This window comes from Anguilla rostrata, chromosome 7 (assembly GCF_018555375.3).
Source record: "Anguilla rostrata isolate EN2019 chromosome 7, ASM1855537v3, whole genome shotgun sequence".
Taxonomy (NCBI): domain Eukaryota; kingdom Metazoa; phylum Chordata; class Actinopteri; order Anguilliformes; family Anguillidae; genus Anguilla; species Anguilla rostrata.
In genome coordinates, this window is record NC_057939.1 from 50,018,208 (window position 1) to 50,032,723 (window position 14,516).

The following is a 14,516-nucleotide window of genomic DNA, read 5'->3' on the forward strand; positions in this document are numbered from 1 at the left end:
CCCAGGCTTAAACTTGGCAAACGGGAGGAGGGGAGACCGCGTGCCACTGATGGACTGAGTTAAAAAGCAGAGGTCTGAGGGAGTGACCTATTCGAGTCAATTAGGAGGTCCCCGGACGCCCCTTCGGCGGTTCCCAGCACAGACGTACGCTCATGCAGAGGACCGGGTATTCTACAAAGACCGTGAGTTTAAACTCTGAGAATAAAAAAGGGCAACTTGGCTTTTTAATGAATTATTCGCAATGAAGAAAGAGCTGATTGGGAAAAGTCAGTCAGTTTAATCAAGCCAGACAATGGCACTTCGTTTAGGCGGTGGGGGACCTGTGTGGCTTCGCTCAGTCCCCAGGGATTTGAAGGGAGATGAACAACCGAAGCTCACGATTAAAGCTCCTGCCCCCGTTATCGGTGAAGATGTTCATTTTCAGCTATGTTCCGTCAGCGACGCGCTTCCTAGCTTTAAACGAACACGCGCACGTGTGTGTGTGTGTGTGTGTGTGTGTGTGTGTGTGTGTTTGTGTGGATCTGTGTCTCTGCGTGTGACTGCGTGGGTATGTGTGTGGAACTGTGTGTGTGTGTGTGTGGATGTGTGGATGTGTTCCTGTGTGTTTGTGTGTGTGTGTGTGTGAATCTGTGTGTGCGTATGTGACTGTGTGTGTGTGTGTATGTGTGTGGATGTGTTCCTGTGTGTGTGACTGTGTGTGTGTGTGGATCTGTGTGTGCGCGTGTGACTGTGTGTGTGTGTGTGTGTGTCTGGGTCTGTGTGTGCACGTGTGACCATGTATGTGGGTGTGTGTTTCAGTATCTATTCTTCTCTTATCTCTTCCCTGGTTCAAACTCATTATACAGCACGTCGTAGCCTAAGTGTGAATAGAATAGGATGCGCTGTGGGGTCACTGGTTGCCATGTTTCCACAAGCCTCCCCCAGGTGCAGTGAGCCAGAGGCATTTTTACATTAAACTGACCCGGGCCCACGGTATCTCAGCCAACCCAGGACATGATAATAGGCTCAACCTGTGCCCCGAGCCAGTCTAGCAAAAAAAAGAACAGATCCTGTAAAATACCACAGCCAGAAATAACCTTGAGAAATATCTACATCACGCAGTTGCTGCACAGGAGTGACTTCCTGGTTCTTTCCAGTATTTGTTTTGTTTGCATAAAGTATGCTTGTAAAATAATTTATATTTTAGTCTTTGTAATGATCAGAACAGGCTAGCCAGCTAGGTTTAGTGCTGTTTCTTCCTTTTGTTACATGTTACGTCAGTATGTTCATCGCTCCTAGGCTGTCAAATACAGCTGTTTTAATGTGTTAGTCGAGCATGACAGTACACTGAAGAACCTGTGGGCTTTTGCTCCATTGTCAATAGCTGTAAACAGCTTTAGGAAGTGTTGCTATGCTATTTCTAAATTTCCAGGATGGCAGCGAGCTCGTACTCGATCTGACTTCGACGTCGCAGAGCTAAAAATAGGCTCCCCGTTACCCGGACCAATCACGGCGCAGCTTCGGGCCCTGTTGGGGTTCGGGGTCGGGATTCAGGCCTCCGTGTTTCGCCATCAACATTCCGCCTGTGAGGTAACAATACGCCCGCACCTCACATCCCAAACGCGGGATGTGCATTGCAGTCAGCACTTCTCAGCCCGGTCACAAAAGCTGGCGGGTGAACTCGCTCAATTATTTAGAAGCAGTATAAGCAGCCGCGGGCCACGCCAACTCTAAAGATGTAGCAGATTTGATCGGGAGAAACGTAAATCCCACATACGGGAGTTTCAGCCGAATGACAAGTGTGCAACAGTGTCAGGTCTGTGTGAATGTCTACAGGTCAGTGTCTACACATTGCCTATAACGTCTGCCAATGTGTGGGCCACATATAAACACGTATTACAATAAACAAAATCAAGTTTAACATCCGCGGTAGCTAACAATTTAAACGAGAGGGAAAGTAAGAAGTTGTCCTTGCTGATCGCCGTGGGTTTCAGAAGGCTTTTAAAAAAGCTGAAGCAATCCAGCTAATTTGCGAAAAAGGTACATGAAGTTAATTAGAGAAAATTGCCCATACTTATCATGAGAATCAAGCGCTTTAAACAGCTGCCTGAAATTTTCACCTTCATTGCCTCTGGTCACATAGAATTTAAGTTGCGAAACCGCGTCCAGTCTTTTCATTAATGATCCTAATGTATCAACTCTGACAGGAAGACTAGAGGCCATGTTCAATGTAAGCGCAATGTGCCGTATCCTGGACGCCGAATCCCAAAATGAAGACAGTGTTACCATTTTTGTGTTGGTAATTACATAATAATACGAGTAGCCTATAACATGACTCAATGACCATACACGTGTGCAAGTGATACACAAATCAAAGAGCCAGCTCAATGTAATTATTCAAAGTTAATGGCAAAGTACATTGTGGTTGGACTGAACATGGTCATTAGAAACACGCATAAATATTGCTTAACCATGAGAGGGAAACCAATCGAACCTCAGATCTCCATCACCTCTAAATGCTAACCCCTATTCTTGCTTACTGGGGATCACTTCCCTTATGAATCACCTATGAAATGAGTAATATATTAAATGCTCACATTTTATTATTAGGATTATTCTGGGCTAATGCTGGTAATTATAGCAGTTCATAATGAATAAATTAGCCACTCCTATTTTTTTCCCCTTCTTCATAGAAGTTAACCCCTCACAGTCATCCTTCATAAAGAATACGAATTTCAGCACTGAAAAAATGCTGGGCAGAACCATGTTTGAAATGCTGACGTCTGTAAGCAGGAATTGAACATTTAAAAAGGTATTCTGGCACAGTCCACAGCTTTGGGGACCTGAGTAATACTGAATATCTGCTCCGCTTAACTCTGCCTGAGAAACAGCAGCGCCCCACGCAGCCGAATCAGAATCATGAACGTAATCATCTTTCTCTTTCGCTCTTAAGTGTAACACCTGCACCTCAACACCGAGTACTCCCACCTGTGCTGTAATTAAAGTCAGCTGCTTCTGTATGATCAATAGCGCTGTTCAGCAGCCAAACTTGAGACTCACAGAAATAAGGTGCATATGATTGGTCCGCTATCTCCAAACGTGAATTTTGCGAACGCAACTTCCTTTGGTATTATTGCTTTTTTTGAAGGCTAGCTGCTGAAAAAGTGAAAACTTTTAGAAATGACACACACACAGAAAAAGCATCAATACTACTCTTTAGTCAAAACTAAAACAGTGGCGGTCTTCGTCGGATCGCCGCTGCGCTGCAGATGGCCGCGAAGCGAGCGGGAGCTGACAAATACCCGCGCTGCTCGGCGTCACGCGCCCCGGAGCGGAACCGATCCACAACGGCGACGGAGCGGCCGCGCTCTTCCTCCGCTTGCACAAGAGCGCAAGCACAAAAATAGCGCGAGCATCTGGTGCCCAGGGTCAGGAGGAATTGGACGGATAAAGAGAGAGAGAGAAAGAGAGAGAGAGAGAGAGATAAAGCGAAGCTCAGGCCGAATGGACAGAGTGTTCTTTCCACAGGAACCCCCGCCATCACGCCCGAACGCTCCATCCGCTCCACGTACCCAGCCATTTCTGCCGGGCATAACTGCAAAATGCACTCGGCCTCTTTGCATGTCTTGGTAAAGGACCAGCCCAGAGGAAGTGGGGAGGGGAGGGAAGGGGAGCGGAAGACCTGCTTCCTGTTCAGGAATTAATTTAGCATATTCCATTTGCTGATGCTGGATACCTTGGGCGATACGTCCATTTTTGTTTTTTGCCCCCACCGTTTCCTGTTCCTTTACAAAATGTACATCTCAGTCAATGGATCAGTGTTTCTTTATATATGCGTGTGTGTGTGTGTGTGTGTGTGTGTGTGTGTGTGTGTGTGCGCGTATGTATTTTTTTAGCTTTAAATTTTTAGTATTTTCCTGAAAGAAGTGCAGACACAACCTTATTCTCTCTCTCTCTCTCTCTCTTTCATTCTTCCAGCTTACCCCACATGCATATTTATGTGATTATTTGGGAATATTAGCAAGATTATTTTTGTAATATTCAAAAAAAGGAACTTGAAAAGGCTTGGAGGAGATTTCTAAACGCTGGATGGGAGCAAAGATGTGAGCAAGATGTGGGTGTTTATTAATGTATTTTCTTTATTTCACTATTTCTCCACAGATGTACACTCAGGACCTCAAGGCCAGTCCCTCAGCCACGCATTCCTTTCTCGAGAACACATTAGCGCTTGTAAATACCGCTGATGTCTCTTAGAATGAAAACAAAAGGCCCGGGCCAAATCCCTTTTTCTGCCCTGCGATTCAGACCTCGTCGAATTAACTTTTTTTTTGCCCTTTTTCCCTTCTGTGACATTTTTCCGTAAAAAAGTGCCATACAAATAAAAATTATTTGATTTGATCTGCAGAGAGTTTTAAAGTGGGGGACTCCTGCCCCACTCTTTATGACTTCCATCACAAGAATTCAGTAAAATAAATAAATAGATAAATAAATAAAATAAAATAAAAAAAAGCACAGTGTTAAAGAAACACGGCTAATCGGTGGCGATGTCGTGACATCATCCGCATTCCGCCGCGGCTGAGCGTGGGAGAGCCGCGTCGGCGGGAAACCGTTACCGTGATACCATGGCGATCCCCTCCGCGGGTTAAACGGTTAGACGCGCGACTCGGCCTTGGGGGGAGGGGGTAGGGGGGGCGCGCAGGTAAAACCCGCCGGTGTAATCCTAATGAATAATCATCGTGACCCCGCGGCGCCTCGCTTGCATGCTAACGACCGCCAGGATCGCGCAGACTGTGACACGGGAAGGAGGCGTCGCCCAGCAGTGGCTCCGAGGCCGTCGCTAACGAGACAGACGTCTCCTAGCAGGCCCAGGGCTACGCAGAAGGCTCGCTCGTTAAGATACCCCTCATAATTAACCTCTCCTGCACTTTACGTCAGAAAACAAGACGGGTCAGCTCGCTGCTGCGGCCAACTGAAAGTCCGAATAATGCGAGCATTCTTATTTTATTTCCCACGATGCAGGCGAATCCTTGAAATTGGTCTTTGGCACCGAAAGCTTACAGTTGAAATGTATACAGGTGCGTGTGAGTGTGTGACTGTGTATGTGTGTGCGTGTGCGTGTGTGTTAGTGTGTGTAACATAATGGCTAAAGACCTCTGAAATTCAGGGACTGCATTCAATCAACATCAGTCCGTAACTTTGCCTTACGAACAAATGCAAGCATTACACTTTTCCTCAGTAAGTTTAGCAAATAGCCAGTGCTTTTTTGAAGAAAAAAAAAATGCAGATTCGCATTTAATTGTAAGTCAAAGAACAAATGTTGATTGAATCCAGGCCCAGGCTAGAGAGCAGCCAAAGATAATGCATCCAGTTGTCAAAGAGGCAGCAGCTTTTTACGAAGCCCTCTGCTTTTTGACATTTCAGAAAACTGTCATGGATAATTATTGTCCAGATCATGGAACACACCATATCAATTTAGGAATGGCTGGCCTCTCCCTCAGAATACTAATAAAGGCACCAGCGGGGAAACTTTTCTCATCCCTCTCACCTGCTACAGCGCGGGGCAAGCTGCTTTTATTGCAGCACGTGACAGAGAAAATGCGCTCAATTATTGAAATGACTGGGGCTAAGAGCACGCGAAGCCACGGCGACGAAGATTACCGTGAGATCCACCAACGCTAAAAGGGAGAGACATCTTGTTCCCCCGCGTCCTTAATGGATCAGGGCTACGTCATCTTTCCCGGTTAAAGGAGAGAGAAAGTTCTTCCAGAAGTTACTCATTCTGAAGTGTGGATGCTCAGAGAGAGTGCCGGTTGGCGGATTTGCGTTAGCATCTATTTCTAGCCTGAATGTGCCATCCATGGGTCATTGGTCACGTTTAGTCTTAGACCGCCAAGAGTTTAACTTCCATCCTGACGTTCTAGTTTTCCCCCCCCCCCTTTTAAAAGGCTAAAGTTGTTCTAAATCAGGCGTGTCAAACTGAATCCCAAGGGGGCCACAGTGTCAGCAGGTTTTTGTTGTTTCCTTTTAATCAGCTGCTAATTAAGGCTTTGAGAACAAGGCGAGTGGACTCCTTAGCCAATTAATGACTTCAATAAAATGCTTGTGCCGAGAACACCCCAAAAACCAGCAGACACTGTGGCCCTCCAGGACTGGAGTTTGACACCGGTGTCCTAAGTGGTTTGAGCGAAATGGTTGATCTATAGGTGGGACACTTGAACCAAAGTCAAACTGTTTTTGCAAACTGAGAATTCCCGAGAAAATAATTATCATGTAAACTTCCCACTGAAACTTGGCCCCTGACTTCAATCTCTACTTACAACTGACAACACACTCCCCTCCACTGGAGCAATAAATATATTGCTTGTGTCCCCTGCAAAAGACCACCCCTCCCCAACAAAACTGTCTGCAATATTTTTTTTCTTTCTTTTTTCTTTTTTTAACGACAAGTTGTTTTGGCTTAATTACCATCATCCATGCAGACAGATCTGAAGAGTTTCTCAAGAGCTTCATTACACAGAATTAGGAGTGACCCTGAAGTGCCTGATTAATCTACTAGAAAATGACTCGGGCATGGCGAGATCAAAGCAGCTGCGTTTTTGGCCCTTGACTCCTTGTCTTGGGCGCGCTCGCTCACACCGCCTGGCCAAAGTTTCTCCTTTCTTCATTCCAGCAAAAAAAAAGAACCCGCCATTCGGAATTACCAGGCAAAAAAAAAGCCTTATAATTCTTCGGCGTTAAGCTCTTATAAATTCTCACACCACAGGGAGCTGCAGATATACAGAGCGATACATAATTGAAATAAAATCTGTGCGTATGAGAGTTAATACCCTGGTTTGACATGAGTTCCATCCGACTCTGTTCATTTTAATATACCCCATCTATAGTTTTATTTTATTTTAATCAGTAGCTTCTATGTTCTCAGTATTTTTACTCACGCCAAAAAATATGCTTCACCGACTAAGAGGTAAAAACCCACTACATTTTTGTAGTGAAGTTGGTGAAATCGGTGAAACGCCATCTAGGCATTTGGGTGAAAACCCGGCAACATCTGGTTGAAAAGTGAAAGTTTTTCAGCCGACTACAATGTAGCCAGGCTATATCCAGGGGGGTATTTCAAGCAGCAGGATAATTGTGCCGAGTAAAACCTGTGACATCTCTTTTCACTTCAGTCTATGATCCAGACTGGGGAGGGTTTCGAGTTTTACCCAGTTATCCAGCTAACTCAGTAATCCTGCTTTAATACCTTCCTGATTAACCTAGTCCGTTTATGTCAAAACGACTCTTCGATTTCCACCGCTCTAGACATCTAGATCCTGATATCAATTAAGTGCTGAATAACAAGACAAACCTGCATAGTCTGTGGTTCTCTATCATTAATAGGTTTGCTGTCATTAATAGACAAATATGCTGAAAAAAAAATTGTACAAATATTACAGGCTGTGGGTGTCACCACTAACAGCAAACGTAGACAGTGTTACCTCCATCGTGGAATGTGAAGCGCCTCGTTCTGCGATGGCCATTTTTTCCGTTCTCTGACACAATAATGAGATTGTCATCCTACAGGTGTCCGTGATGACCTTGTCTGGCAAACGCCTGAGACAAATGAAATTAGCCGCAATCAAGCGACGCGCGGAAGAGAATCGATGTGAGGTGGACGAATTTCACGTCTCAAAAAATCACTCCGCGCCCTGCCGCTTTTTATCTTCAAATCATTAAGCACAAAGTGCCCCTTTAAATGTAACGTCTGAAGTCATTTGTGTGATAAAAACCCCTCAGACGAGTGCTCAACTGGTAATACCCCCATATTTCCAAAATCAATCACGTCAGCAAATGTATTGTATTCCATGTTTATTTTATTAAAACCATTTCGAGTCGTCTTGCTCCAGGCATTATCTATCATTTTCAGGATACAAACAGACCCCTTTATGGCCGAAAACAACCTCTTTCTCACTTTTTTAATTTTTTTTTGCTGGACCTGCGTAACACACATTCATCTTGTTAGAGGCCAGAGTAATTTCCAGCTAACCGTCAAGCCGGCACTGCATTCTAAATCTCGTACATTACTGTACAAATAACCCTTCCCCAGATTTATGGCCGCCATTAATTGCAGTAGGAAATATAGAAAGATTTACTCAGAGAAATCAATTTCATCATGGACAGTCGACTCATTTTTCTTTAATTACAATAATAAATAACTCTGCATTTCGCGGTCATTATCTGTTCCATTTAGTGATGTACGAGCGGGTAACTACAGCAGGCCTCCAGAATGGAGATTTAGAACTTAGTGTAAGTGCTGAGCCAATCAGATCTTTTTCAGGAGAGGGCAACGTAGTGAACCAAAAAGGATATTCACTAGGACCATAGACTTTACACCTGCAAATCTCCATATTCATGATTGCACTGCATCATGGGTACCATAGAGAATGCTCAGAGGACCTTACTCTTTACTACTACTACAACCACTACTACAACAACTACTACTACTACTACTTCCAAGACATCTTGGTCCTGGTATCAGGATCTTCTACTTTCAAAAGGAACAGTCAAAAACGTACAGTAATATTAAGACCTGCTGATTTGCGACATGGAACCTCAGCTGCCTCCTAGCTAAACAATGTAAATTCCTGAAAGCACTTGGTAATGGAAATTCAGAAAGGAAGACGGGAGCATAGCACATTTCCACGCCAGGCTATTTTTAAGACCAAAGGACATTTTACTCAAATAACCATATCCTTTTACCGTGGAGATAGGCCATTTGTGCCATGTTTTAACACCTGTCCTTTCCACTGCTAGGGGAAAAAGCTTAGGCTAATTGTACCGCTAAAGGAAAATAAACTTCTTCTGCAGAACAATGAGTCGCAGAGGAAGGGCATGGGGAATGGCGTGGGAGGAGGGGGAGGAGGGGGAGAAGGTAGGGGTGTGTGGGGGGGGGGGGGGCTCTATTATACAGTCAGTATTTCCCTGACTCTGTAATAGAATGCAGAAACTCCATTTTAACTTAAATGGTGTCTCAGGTATTTTGTGTGATTCTTTCATATTTTCTCCCTCAAATAGAAGCAGAGGAAAGAAAAAAAAAGAAAGATTCACCTGGGCTGAGAGATAAGTAGTCTGCTGGCTTTTCAAAAAAAAAGGCCCCTTTAAAAAAAAAAAAAAAGAAAAGAAAAAAGAAGAGAAAAAAAAATGACTTCAGCATTACGCAGAGCTCCACTCTGGGGTGAGGTCGTGCCGTCGATGAAAAGCCAAGCTGCGGCGGAATTAAGACCCTGTGCCAGCATTCCCGGCACGTCGCTGGGCACCCGCGGGGTCCTCCGTGTCCCCCCGGCTGCCTTCAGAAACTTACGACGGAGCCGAGGAACAAAACAACCAACACGCTTTTCGTTCCCCCCCCCCCCCCCGACGTACGCGCTAACTTAGCAGCCTGTGATGTAGCGCTGCAGCATTCTCCAGCAGTTCAAGCACTGGCTTCAGGTTTTTAATTCATCACACCTTTCATTACTTTAAGTTACAGCCGATGCTTCCAGGTACAGTTCTTATCTTTTTATACAGTAGCACCTCATGGCGACGGCTGTGGGAGTACGCTTAACGTCCCTGGATATTTAGTTTCTGCCAAAGCCCATTTAGAATCCGGATTTAATTTATTCCAAACAAAGGATTATTTTTCCACCGTAAGTCTTATGGTTTTAACAAGCAATGTACTAAATAAGGCAGGAAAATGTGGAGTTTCTTGAGTTCCTTCACAATCATTTTTAAAAAAATGAGCTACCATACAGTAATAAGACATAAGACAAGACAAAGTTTACTTATAGACAGCAACCATGTTTAGTTAGTTCAACCATGTGCATTCCAGTTTTTTTTAAGGTCTGACTTTACTTGGCCAGTCTAGCCAGCAAAGCTCAAGGATGCATTAAATACAGATTGACACAATTCTAGTCTCCGTTATCTGTTTGTCCAAATAACAATCACATTACGTTACAGCTTTGACTATTCATATGATTTTGTAAAATGAAAATCTGCATGTTTAACTATAACCACCATCAAATGGGAGCTACAGTATTCAAACTATAAGGGGCTTAATGACACGGACGGGTTATAATACGGTTCTTCAGTCCATGCAGATTCAGCACCGGTGCTGAAAGGAGTACATTTGCTTCATTATCTCAGTTCTCTTCCTTTTCATTGTATTCATTCTCTCCCCCACATCAGTTTTCTCTCCAGGCGCTCTTTTTATCCCATTAACATCTATTTAATGCCCCTCAGATGAATAGGACTGCTTTAGTGTTAACAGTGACTGGCAAAGGTCATTCTGTGTTGGTAGTCCGTGGAAACGGGTTACGCCAATTGAGACCGTTCGGGGGGGGGGGGGGGGAGCTCGACCGAAGGCCAAACCAACTGAAGCCATTGTCGTTAATGTCAGGGGTGCCGTGCCGTTTTAATTAGCTAACTTGATTAGCACGCCACTTCAACACAACAGGCAACTCGGCCATGTAAGCAAGTTAACAGACCCTTCAACCCCGCCCCCGACCACCCCGTCCAATCTGTATAAGACACAGCTTCACGAAGTCTCAGCTTGGCGGCTTCAGCTTGATTTTTTTTTTAAAAACAAAAATTCAGTCTGACATAGACGGAGCTGCCCTGTCAGAACTGTGGGCGGCCTCTCCGTACAGAAACAGCATTTCTCGGACGTCGTCTCGGTCAAAGTGCCGGGCTTCGCCGTATCGCGGTACGGCTTGGCCCGGCCTCTTAGTTTAACGCTGACAAGAGCCCCGCCCGCTCACTGGCCTCCACCTAGAACAGCCGCTACGACGTCCCCACGGAAACCTGATGAGTGTTCTGATAACAAAACACATCTCCTCCCCAAGGAGTGTTCTAAAAAGCACTGTAGAACGTATAGGATTTTTTAACAGGGTTTTTTTTCAAGGGTTTTTTCCTGACTTCCAACCGCTGCTTTCAATCCACACACAAAAAAAAGAGCTACCACAAATAGGGGTAAAAATCTATATCAGTGTGTACCAAGTGACCATTAAACACAGCTTTGTGGGTACGCTGTAGACATTGCAGAAACAGAAGTGCATTTAAACAAAAGCTCCGAATTTGACTGCAGCTGAATGTGACCAGTGACCATGGGCCACCGTATCGAACAGGTGCTGCTGAAGTGACAGAAATGAGAGACAAGGTTTTTGATGTGAATCTCATTAAATCTCTCTCAAACATGCGTGTGAAAACGCAGGTAGCGCTCAACACGGACGTAAATAGCGCAAACTCATCAATCTCTTAGCAATAGCCGCAGAAATGCCGCACGCCGCGTCTGCCGCCGGCTTCCATTTTCTGCTCTCCGTCGCCGGCGAGAGCTGAGGCGGGCGCCGGCGGCTGGAAGCATAACCTGACCACACACACAGCCGTCGGCAGCCGCGCGTTAGCCTAGCCTCCGCAGCTGCCAAACAACTGCACCGCACCTGTTCCAGTTCCGCAGGGGAACAGCCGAAGAAGGCAGGGAGGCAGCCAGCTATTCGGTGAATGCCACATTCACCTCCACGCCACCTCTTTAGCAGGGGAATGTACTCAAATAGTCCGTGCCCATGAAAAAAAGAAACATTTTCTCTTGGCGTTCTGACATTTTGGTGCTTTGACAAACAAGTTCTTACTCAGCTACATGTAATGTCAGAGTTAATTAATTCAACAACTGTTAGAGTTGGTTCAAGTCCCCCCAAGTGAATAAACCATAATTCTGTGTTGGCAAGGGAAAAATTTACAGAAATCCGAAACTCTCTCAAACACTGCTGTGGGCTATGATGCACATTAGTCTCAAGCCTGCCTAATCCCTCTGTCTCTCTCTTTCTCTCTTTCTTTCTGTCTCTCTCTTTACACACACGCACGCGCACACACACACACACACACACATATAGATCATACTGTATGACATGTGCCTCATTTGCTGTTCATGCAAATGTAATCCCCTAAAATGAAAATCATTATTAGCTGCCTTCCAGATCCATCCGAATCACAATATCTCTTTGTTTAGATTTCCCCCCTTTGTCTTGTGGCATTGCCATTACAACAATGCGCTCCTCTTTTATGGAATCAGGCATCATCTAGAACCCATTACCCAACAGATGCTTTCCATTTCCACCACAGGCCATTGCAACCCAAATGAACCTCACAGCGAGTCAGATCAAATTTATTATTATCCTTCATTGCTTATTTTTTCCCACTCGTGCGGTGCTCTGTCTCAATAAAAAATCACAGGGAGGATGAGTGAATGAAAACATTTGACATTTTGTGTACTCCAGGTGAGGGGGGGCAGTGGAGGGGGGGTAGGGTTGGCTGTATTCAGTTTTCTCCCTGGTAGATCACTGTTGGTCTTCCACAGTATACAGTGGAAGAGGGGAATTCAAAAAGCATGGTCCAAATGAATGGTCTACTGTTAAAACTGCATAAACGTGTGTACTGTGTACTGGAAACCCCATACAAATATAGGCACTGATACATTATTAATATAACACACACTAAATGCTGAATATTGGCTTCATGCAACAATAAAAAATGAATTCAAATATCTGAATATGTTATTTCCTATTTCGTGCTGTTAAACAGGCCCCAGCCACTGAGTAGAACGCATACAACCAAATAAAAAAAATCTGTCTTTGGAAAAGGATCAAGATGAAAAAAACGCAGATCTCATTCTCTGCCTGAAGAGATTAGTCTGGATCCTTAGAGACGGATGAGCTAAGAATCATCTGGGGTTCAGTTGTCAGTCTGGGGGCAGGCTAGAGGGATGTCTGGCTAAGAGTGGGTTAGCGCCAAATTATAATTAAGCTAAGCAAAGTGCGTAATGTCTCAATCATTCAGAAGAGTAAGTTGCCCTCTAAAAAGGCTTCAGATACACATGAATGTTTTATGATGTGACGAGAAGATGCTACGTTGCTCTCTACAGCGAAACTGTGTGAGCGTTATAAACTGCACCACGATGCTAGAAACTTCAAAGCACAGGATTTCCTCAGACTCCACCTGAACAAGGAAATCCTTTTTTCAAATTCCTAAAAACAGTAACACCAGTTCAGTGTACATCACCAAAAAAACAAGCACAAGGTCTTGAGACAAAGAAGCGTTAAAAAAGGGAGCGACAGCTTTAATGCGTCTCCTATTAAGAGTCAACAGTGGGCAGTTATCAGTCAGCCCGCGAATCCAGCCCATTAGCGGGGCCACAAAGAGTGGATTATCTGCACCCGGGCAGGTGCGACTGGGACCCGCGCTGACCCCAGTTAAAAGTTTGTTTTCCCTTCCAGGTGACTCTGGGGGTCTTCCAAACGGGGCCTGCCGGGGGGGGCTTCTGTTCGCGCCTCGCACGGCTTCTCCCCGGAAAAAAAACGCCTGGCTTTATCGCGACGGCCCCGCGGAAAGAAGAAAAAGAGAAAAGCAGAGGTTTTCTCCGACAGATGTGAGCTTTAGCGTTCCTTCAAAGGGGACGGGGAACGGGGGTGGGGGGGGGGGAGTGGGAGAGGGTGGGGGCGAAATGGATTGGTAATAAACATGCTAATGTCGGGCGGCTCGAGCCAAAAAAGAGAGAGAAAATGTGAGAGAGAGAGAGGGGGAGAGAAAATGTGAGAGAGAGAGAGAGAGAGAGAGAGAGAGGCGGGAAGCTGCCGAGCTGACGCAGGGGTGAAATTTCCCGCCGTCTGCGTTTCCGCCATTCCACTGAGCGATGGTGTAAACAGAGCAGCCTCAATGGAAATCTACTCACCCCCCCCCCCACCCTTTCAGTAAGCCCCCACGGCAAAGCCAGAGCCCGGTGCGCCGCTTTGTTCAGCCATTTTTAAGAGATAAGGCGGGGGACTCGGCCTCTCTGAGAGGAACGGAGCCAGCACGAGGGGTTCCTGCTCAACAGAAGCCGGTTTAAGAGGCCGTTTCATCACTTTCTGGTTCAGGGAGGGGGGTGGTGGGGGTACAACTGCAGGACACCCCCGCCCGCACGGGCCTCCTCCTGAGGTATTACGTCCGCTGAGGACGCAACATATGTTCTGTCGAGACCACGCGTTTGGCAGATTTTCCTCTTAGCCCTTCCTTGGTTAGCATCCATTAAAATGCACCTAAACGCGTGCTCTCTTGTACTGTTTACTTGCATTTTCCATTCATTCATTCATTCATTCATTCATTCATGGAAATGAAAGTGTGTTTGCCATGAACAGGTAAAAAATCGGCTCTGTATGGATTTGATGTTTTGGTCATATATTTTCATTATTTTAACGGAAACCGATTTTGTATATGCAATTCAACGGAAAAACGTAAAATCCACAACCTGCCAGTGGCTTTAGGAAATTTAAATGACCCTAAAAATTGAGCACATATATTGAGAAACAAAACATAAAATACACATGTGGTACGCTGTTATATTTGAAAAAATGCAAGTTACCTGTTAAGAATTAGCAATTGGCTGATTCCAATCAGTTTTACTTTCACTAAAATGGTTTAGTTAGTCTACCAGAAAATGCGATTCCTAAAAAGTAAAGTCAGTAGTACTACAAGCCAACAATGAAAGAACA

General features: G+C 45.1%; 1 protein-coding gene across 5 annotated transcripts in view; it reads right to left on the minus strand.

The window, feature by feature from the left end:
- LOC135259944 (receptor-type tyrosine-protein phosphatase delta-like) overlaps positions 1-14,516 on the minus strand; it is a 550,399-nt gene that overhangs the window by 74,711 nt on the left and 461,172 nt on the right. The window lies entirely within an intron of this gene.